We start from the raw sequence: 7,924 nt of genomic DNA on the forward strand, positions 1-7,924 counted from the left end.
AACCCCACAGCCGGGACAGAGGGACCCTGCCAGGGCGGAGGGCGTGGAGCTGCACGCTGGCATCTGCCCCAGGAGGATGGGCTGTAATTACAGTGTGAAACTAGGTGGAAGTGTCTGGTCTTGATTAAAATGAGATACGGGCTCCCGAGCAGTACGTGTTGGCCTGTGTGAGTTATCTGTGCTGGAAAGGAGGCAGCCCGGGTAGTTGCTGGGGCTAGCTGAGTCACCGCTCGCTCGCTGGCTGGAGGAAGCTGAACAGCTCCCGGAGCTGCGGGCAGGCTCTGTGTCAGGAGGTGACGTGGCCCGATGTTCTGCACTCTGAAAGTGAAATAATGTGGGTTTCGGGTGTTTTACGTAGCCACTTGTATCTCTCTGCCTGGCCGACACAGCAGCGAGGAGCAGAGAGGAAGGACTGTGAGGTGTAAATCTGCACAGCGTTCGATTCAGGTGATGTCCCACTGGCAGTAGTGTGTTGGTGCTGCTGAGGACAGCACTGAGCTTGGCTGGCAGGGACAGTGCTGATTGCAGGATCGTGAGGGGTGAAACTTGTTCTCTGTGGAAACAGTGGATTTAGCATGGAATCAGCTCACTTGCCGCTGGTGCTCTCCTTCAAAGCTCTTTTCTTCAAGTCCCTCCAAAGGGTCTGGAGCAATAACTGAAATAATTGACGGGAAAGAGTCTCTTAGGCTGTAGGAACCTGTAAAATATTCACTCACAGGGGAGGCTTTGCTGCTTGTTTGGTTTGTGGCATGTCTGTGCTCCTTGGTGTTCTGCTGGTTCAGTCTGAGTGTGCTGTGACAGCTCTCTTAGCAGTGCCTTACTTCCTCCTAACATATTTCTAGTGATTAGGCTTGCGTGGGATTTGAGACGCCGCGACACTGGCAGTTACTGGGTGACCTCAGTTGTTCTTGCCTTGGAAGAAAAATCCTGACTGTAGCACTTCCCTCCTGGAGGCATATGGGGAAGGGCGTGTTAGAGATGTGGAGGTGCTTGGACTTGCTTGGATTCAGAGGCACCAGTGTTATAGAATAATTTTGTAACTGGGCTTCTTGTGTGTAAATAAATAAGTGGACTAGAACCTAAATAGCAAAGTTGAAAAATTCTCAGACTTGGAAGGATTAATATTTCATACACTTGTGAGACTACAATGTAACTTGTTTAGTCTTAAGACTCATGCTTCTACTAAAAGGTTTAATTGATTTATGACGGTAACTCAGCTTTCTGGGAGATTTCTGGCTTTTCCAGAAATTGTTTCTTTTTTTCTGCTGTTAGGCTGATGAGTTCATACAGTTTTATGTCCTTAGAAGATCTACCTTGACATTACGTTTAAATTATTTGGTCACTCCAGAAAAAATACATTTGCTGTCTATGACATTCCTGAAGGGCTACTTGACTTTTTGGGAATTGGCAAGATAGGATGATCACTCATCAGCTTGGGATTCATCCTACTGCTGGGACAGACCCCTTTTCTTCAAATAAATAATGATTGTGTAATCACCAACCGCTGGCTTCTGTGGGAAAACAAGAAAACTTTAACTGAATTTTTGGAAATCTCATTTATGTTGAAGAAGAGAGAAAGCTGCTTACAGAGCACACACAAGTGCTGGAGCGAGTTGCAGCTATGTGGGATGGTGGAGGATTTTCTAAGATGATATTGGATAACCACTGCTGGAGGAAGGAGTGTGTGAGGCGTGTGTAGCTCCTGCCTCTGTGTGTTGGGGTGTCACGTGGGACCTCTAAAGTCCCTTGCAGCGCTGTGTCTCAGTGACCACAGTCACATTACTGATCCTGTCATTTTCCATTCGTTGTTCCAGGAATTAGCGCAGCCTTGCCAAATGCTCTAGGTCTAATCTCAGTAATGCAGATGTTTTAATAGGTTAGAAGAAAGAATTTAGCTGCAGGGCCTGCCCAGTGTCAGGCTGTGGTTAGAAGTGCTTGAGTGTCCAGCTGCATTCCTTTCCTTTCAGTTGTCAGCACAGGATAGTCCGAATGGCTCCATCTTGGGGCACAGTTTAATGATCTGGAAAGGTTTTGTGAATGTACCCCTGAGACCCTGGGACAGTCACAACGTGGGAATGTTTCCTAGTTTTGGAAATATGTCTGTCTTGTATCCGGAAGGCCCTGGACGAGGAGCCATGAAGTGAGGATCACCTTTGATCACTACAAAAGTAGCAAGCTCCTAGGTTCAGGTGGATACTGCTCTGTTGTCCTCCACTGCCTGATGTGGAGAGTGGCTTTGACACTCCTTTCCCTCTGCTGTGAGCTGTATTCCTGGAATTTGGTGCACCCTGGTAGGATTGAAGGGTCTTTTAAGAAAGAATAGAAGGGAAAAAAGGAGTAGGGGTAGAGAGGTTACCTGGGAGGGAAGTGTTAATAAAACTCAGGATCATGATCCACATGGTGGAATGGGTCTGATCCATTGGCTTGGAGATACCTGGAGAACGTGTGTTTCTTTGTCTAAGTGTAATCAAGGCTTACTTGACCAGAATGGTTTGTCTTGAGCCAAGAGAGAAACCATATCTGTCATAAAAATAAACAATATAGTTCCTTAGAACTCCATCCTTTCCACTAGGATTCACCTGGCATTGCAGACTCCATTTGGCAGCTTTCTCAGACGAAGCCGTTGGCTGTGGGATCCTTCCTGATCTCAGCAAGGGGCCCAGCAACAACATGTGTGAAAAAATAAAGGACAGCAGAAAGTAAAGGCACCAGCCCAGTGCTGTGCACTGCCACACAGGTGTGGTGAGATGGCTCTCCACAGCTGGAAATCACAGAATGCTGTGCAATGCCCAAGTCCTTGGAAGCATCAGTGCTCCTTCAATTCAGTACTTTTAAGAGGCTTTCTCTTGCTGCGTAAATTGCTTTCTCATGTCTTTGAAGTGACCTGTTTGAATTAAACATCACAGAGTGCTTTTTATATAGCTGTGCCAACAACACAGTGTATCTGGCTTATCAAGAGTGAGATAAAGTGGTCTGGATATCACCAGAGTCAGGGTGGTATTTAGTTTCTTGTACAGCTTTGCTGTCATTTGTATTTGCTTACAGCAGCCTGTCTTCTGCGGTCCTGGTAGTAGTCTTTACATAACGTGTAAAATCCGAAAAGGAGGAAAAATCAGCAACGCCCATGGATGCACGCTGGAATGTGTGACTGCTGGACTGACCTGCTCATCGCTGCACACTGAGTCCTCCTCTCCTGTGATTGCTGTGGGGCACCACCAACACCACGAGAGGGAGCGTGGAAGCCACGAGTGGCTGCCCTGGGATGGTCCGGCTCAGAGGGGGGCGGTGCTCCGGCCCTGGGAGTCAAACGGGGTGCGGCACAGGTTTAAAACAGAACAGAAATGGAAATAAATTTGCATTTCAGGGCTTCGGGACTTTAAAGAATGTTTTGCACTAGGGTTAGTTTGTCTCAGGTGCCTGGAATTGCAGTTCTGCTTGGAGTCTTTAGTGCATAATCGAGGTTATTTGGGATTTCCTATTCTGTTGTTGTAGGTTGGTAAAAAGAGCCTCTTACTTTAGCTGCTGAAGCTGAAATGAAAATTATAATCACAAGAACAAGATTTTCTTTTACTTTATGATTCCTTGAGCATGAGATTATGCACTGATTTTGCCTTGGTGGGGTGGGACTGGGGCAAACTAGAGAGGAAAATGCTGCTGTATAATGTCACATTCTGATATCAAAATGCTGCTCAGAGAAGTCTTATCCTGCAGTTGGAAGGTAATGGGTGAACCCCACCTAAACACAAAATAAAAAATGCAATTATTTCTATTTCTCCAGTGATTACTTATGAGTAATCAGTTTCAGCACACTGATGTCAGATTAGTTAGCTGATGGTTGAAAAGTGAAATTTGATGAAAATGTAAATAATTTTTAGTATTGTTTATTATTTTCAATAAATAGAACAGTTTTGAGGCAGAAGGACTGGACATGGCAAGTCAGGTCTAACTTCTGGGATGTGTTCAAGATGTCATGTGAAGTAAATGTAAAACAATGATCATTGTTAAAGGTTTAAAGGAAGGACCATGTCCCTGGACTGTCCCCAACAGGCGTGTCTAAATCAACCGTGGTTTTTCCAGTGTGCTCCAGTATTTTTTCTGCCTCACAGTTTAAGGGTCTTTCCTAGGACTTAACTCAGATCTTCCCTGCAATTTCCAGCAAACTCTTCATTTTCTCTTTAGCTTGGGAGCAGAGATGATCAGTTCAGGAGTGTCTCTGCATCAATCAGGTGATTGTTGTTCCTTTCTTGTCTTTTTAAGTTAAACAAGCTCAATTTTTCAGGCTTTGTTTTTTGAAAACACTTTTTAGGGCGTATATTTTATGAAAAGTTTAAAGCAACCATTTATAAACGGGCACCCTAGCTGAGAGTGAAGCCATTCCTCCTGGAAAGGCAGCAGGAATGTGGTAGGTACCCTATTCTGGAAAGAAGTGTCCCTGTTTACCGTGTAGGTGCCATGCCTTGGATTCATTAACCAGCTGGGATCTCTTGTGAGCCTGGAGCTGTTCAGAAGGACTTTGGCTATGCCAGAGCCTGCTTTCAGTGATGCAGCCAAGAGCTGGGTTGCTCCCTGGCCCTGCAGCTGGAGGAGTTATGGCTGGGTGAGGAGGGAACATGAATGATCTCCTTGCAGCTCCAGTTGAAGAAGAGGAGGTGAAATGTGAGTGTATGAAAGGTTACAGCTGACCAGAGTCCACCTGGGCGAGTCCTGTCTGGCATTTCAAGTGTGCACTTCTGTCTGCTCAGCAATAAGCTGGGTGTGGGTTCTTGCCTCTTGGACTGTGGTGTTTGAAATCCCCTGGCAGATCTCTATTCAGTGACTTTATCTATCCATCTTCGTTTCCTTTCCTCTAAACCAGATTTGAAGATAAACACGACTAAGCCCAAGGGACAGCAATGCACAGAGCTGCAGCGGTGCAGGGGTAGCATGTTATATCCCTTCTCTGCCTGAGTTCATTCTCTCACAGCCTGCTTCTCTCTCAGGAAGCCGTGGGGAGGTTTGGGGCATTTCCTTGCCCATCCCCAGCCCCAAACCAGGATAGCAGCTCTGAGCTGGCTCGCTCACTGCCCGGTGACAATGGCTCACCATTCCGGGAGGCTCTGCAGGCTGAAGCTGCAGTGCTCAGCTCTCTGCCCTGTCCTGTGAGCTGCCCTCACTCCAACACCAATGGGGAACCAAGGAGAAAGCCCCAAACATCCGTTTCAGTATTCTCCTTGGAAAAAGGAACAACAGGGTTTGGGAGAAAGGAAACTTGTTTCTTGATCTGCTCAGTCCATCCCATCAAGCTGTCAGGTATTTGAGAGGCTGAGGAAGACCCTGAGCCAATGTAACCACCCTGATGTGGGGTCAGATGCACTCGGTGGAAGAAAGTCCTTCCTGGGAAAACTGGTGAAATGCAGGATGGTGGTAGCATGGTCCAGAATATTTAAAATCAGGGGCTGAGTTGGCTGAGCAAGGAGCTCTGAAGAAGAACTCACTCTACCATGCCGCTGCTCAGGCCCCACTGTGCTCTGGTGCTGTTGTTTGGGGTCCCCTCCTCACCTGCCACTAGGGCTGTGTTTGCCCTTCATGGGTTCTGTGCTTTCCTGCACCACTTTCACATTATTCCCTGCCCCTGCAGATAAGCAGGACATACATACCAGGCTGGACTTGGGCGTTGGCTCAGGCCAGGAGCTGGAATTACTCCTGGTGCTCCCCTTCTGTGCTGCTCATCTGGCCCCCGAGTCACCTCCAGAAGAAGGAGATAGGTGAGGGTAAAACAGGTTTCTCATCTGCTCAGACAACAATGTCCATGCCCCAAGCAAGCCTTGCTTGTCCCACATCTCTTCTGGCTGTCCTTTAGTATCCTACACCAAAAAGTTCTTGTTTACGTAGTTTGATCCTGTTTGCTGCTGCTGGCTCCATGCTGTCTCCATGGATAGCTTTATAGGGTGGCCAGAGGTCCTGTCTGACCCTGTCTGCCTTTTTCCTTCATGGCAAGGTCATGAAATAAACCCGTTTCTTCCGTCCACAACACGACTGGCCGGTGCCCAGTGTCTAACAGCATCTGTGGAGTCCAGGGTCAGTGCCCTTGGCATGCCAGGAAAGCGCATAGCAGAGAGACTTGGCTTCTTCTGGGCTTTGGGGGCTCCAATACTGCACCCCCATACATCCCTCCTGCCACTCCAGTGTCCCCGCTGTGCTCCAAGTGTGTTGCTGTGCCGGTGACATGAGAGCCACTCACAGGAAAGCTGCTCCTCTCCTTGGTGCCTGTCAATATCTGACAGCACAAGCATTTTAAACTGCAGAGGGAAAGTGCACTCAGCCCCCCCGGATGGTTTGTACGTGATGCTGCCCTTCTCCTGTGACACAAAGAGCTCAGACCCCAGGGCCACGTGCAGCACTGGAAATTTGATCCTTGATGTGGCCGTGGAGGCCCTCGTGGCACAGCCATCCCCTCCTGGCAGTGGAGCAGAGTGGACTCAGCTGCTTTGTGGAGCAGCTTCATGGGGAAAAGCAGGTTAGCTTTGGCTTTTAGGCTTCTTTTTGTCCTGGTTAGAAGAAGACTACATTTTTCCATGGACAAAAAGCTCTGTGGTCTTTCTCTCTGCACCAGAGATGACAAGGTATTATGTTGCCCTGATAGCCTCTGTCTTGACATCCCCAGGAATATTTGGGAAGTGTAAGAGAGGCCATTGCAAACGCTCTGGAGCGACTTACAATGGAGGTTTCAGTAGAAACAGGCAAGGAAGCACTAAACAAAATCTCTGCAGCACTAAATACAGCTTTTTTTGTTTGCTGAGCCATTTTTCTATCACTCTGGGTCCCACAGGATCATGTGTGGTTGTGTCTTTTTCCAGCAGCAATGATAATGATCCCCTATGCAGTCCAGTGCCTGCCTTTGGCACTGCTCTGTGCATTTATTTCTGAAAGTGGGGGCTCCTGCCCAAAGGCTGTTTTCACCCAAAAGCTCAGCGAGGAGGTCTCTGATGGGTGAGAGGAACCAGAGGGGTCAGACTCCTCGTGGACCTGCAGCACCGGGGCAGAGAAGCAGCACAAACATCCCCAGGCAGCCACCACACCAAGCAAGGCTGCACACAGCAGCTTGGGCTGAGCCCGGGGGTCTGAGGGTGGGTGAGGGGATCTGGCATTCCAAGGGTGAGCTGGTGATTGGGATGTGGACTTTTCAGATTTGAAATGGGAACCAGGTTGTCGCAAAGGCTTGCGAGACTTCACTAAGCTGCTCAGCCAGGGTATGAGCTGGGTATTAGGAGCAGCTTCTCCTCTGCCTCTCTAGGAAGGATTCACAACTGGTTTTGAGTCCAGTTGGAAACATTTTCCAGTCTCTGGTGAAGTACATCAGCCTGTCCACACATCACTCAGTGGACAGGACATGATCTGCCCACCCCATGGAGCCAGCACAGCTGCCAGCCTGCTGCTCTCCCAGTGCACCTTAACCAGAGCAGAGCAGGGGAGACACTCACTGCTGGGTGACTTCAGCAGGAGAGGTGCTCAGCTCTTCTCCCCTGACCCCGTGGTACCGAGCGTGGGCTCTGCCTTCGCATTGCTCATCACCAGCTGTAAGAGCTGAGTGTTTATCTCAGCCCCATTACTGCCAATCTTCCCCCTATTAATACACCCATAATTCACAGGCAGAGAACATCTTTTATTGCAGAGGTGATATTTAAACCAAGGGAGGTATTTTGTTTTGTTTTGTTTGTTTGTATGGTTTGGTTTGGTTTGGTTTGGTTTTTGGTGTTTTTTTAAATTAGTTTTTAGGCAGTCAGCTCATTTGCTCCAGCCTCCACTCCACATCTGTGACTGCAGCCTTCTCCATCCAGCTGAGAGGGAATTATGTGTGCAAGAGGAGTCAGGGCTCCCTTCCTGGCTCCCGGCTCACACTGCTAGGACTGCCGTGCCTGCCACACACCCAGCTGTGTGCTCAAGG

This window comes from Prinia subflava, chromosome Z, assembly GCF_021018805.1.
Source record: "Prinia subflava isolate CZ2003 ecotype Zambia chromosome Z, Cam_Psub_1.2, whole genome shotgun sequence".
NCBI classification, from domain to species: Eukaryota; Metazoa; Chordata; class Aves; order Passeriformes; family Cisticolidae; genus Prinia; species Prinia subflava.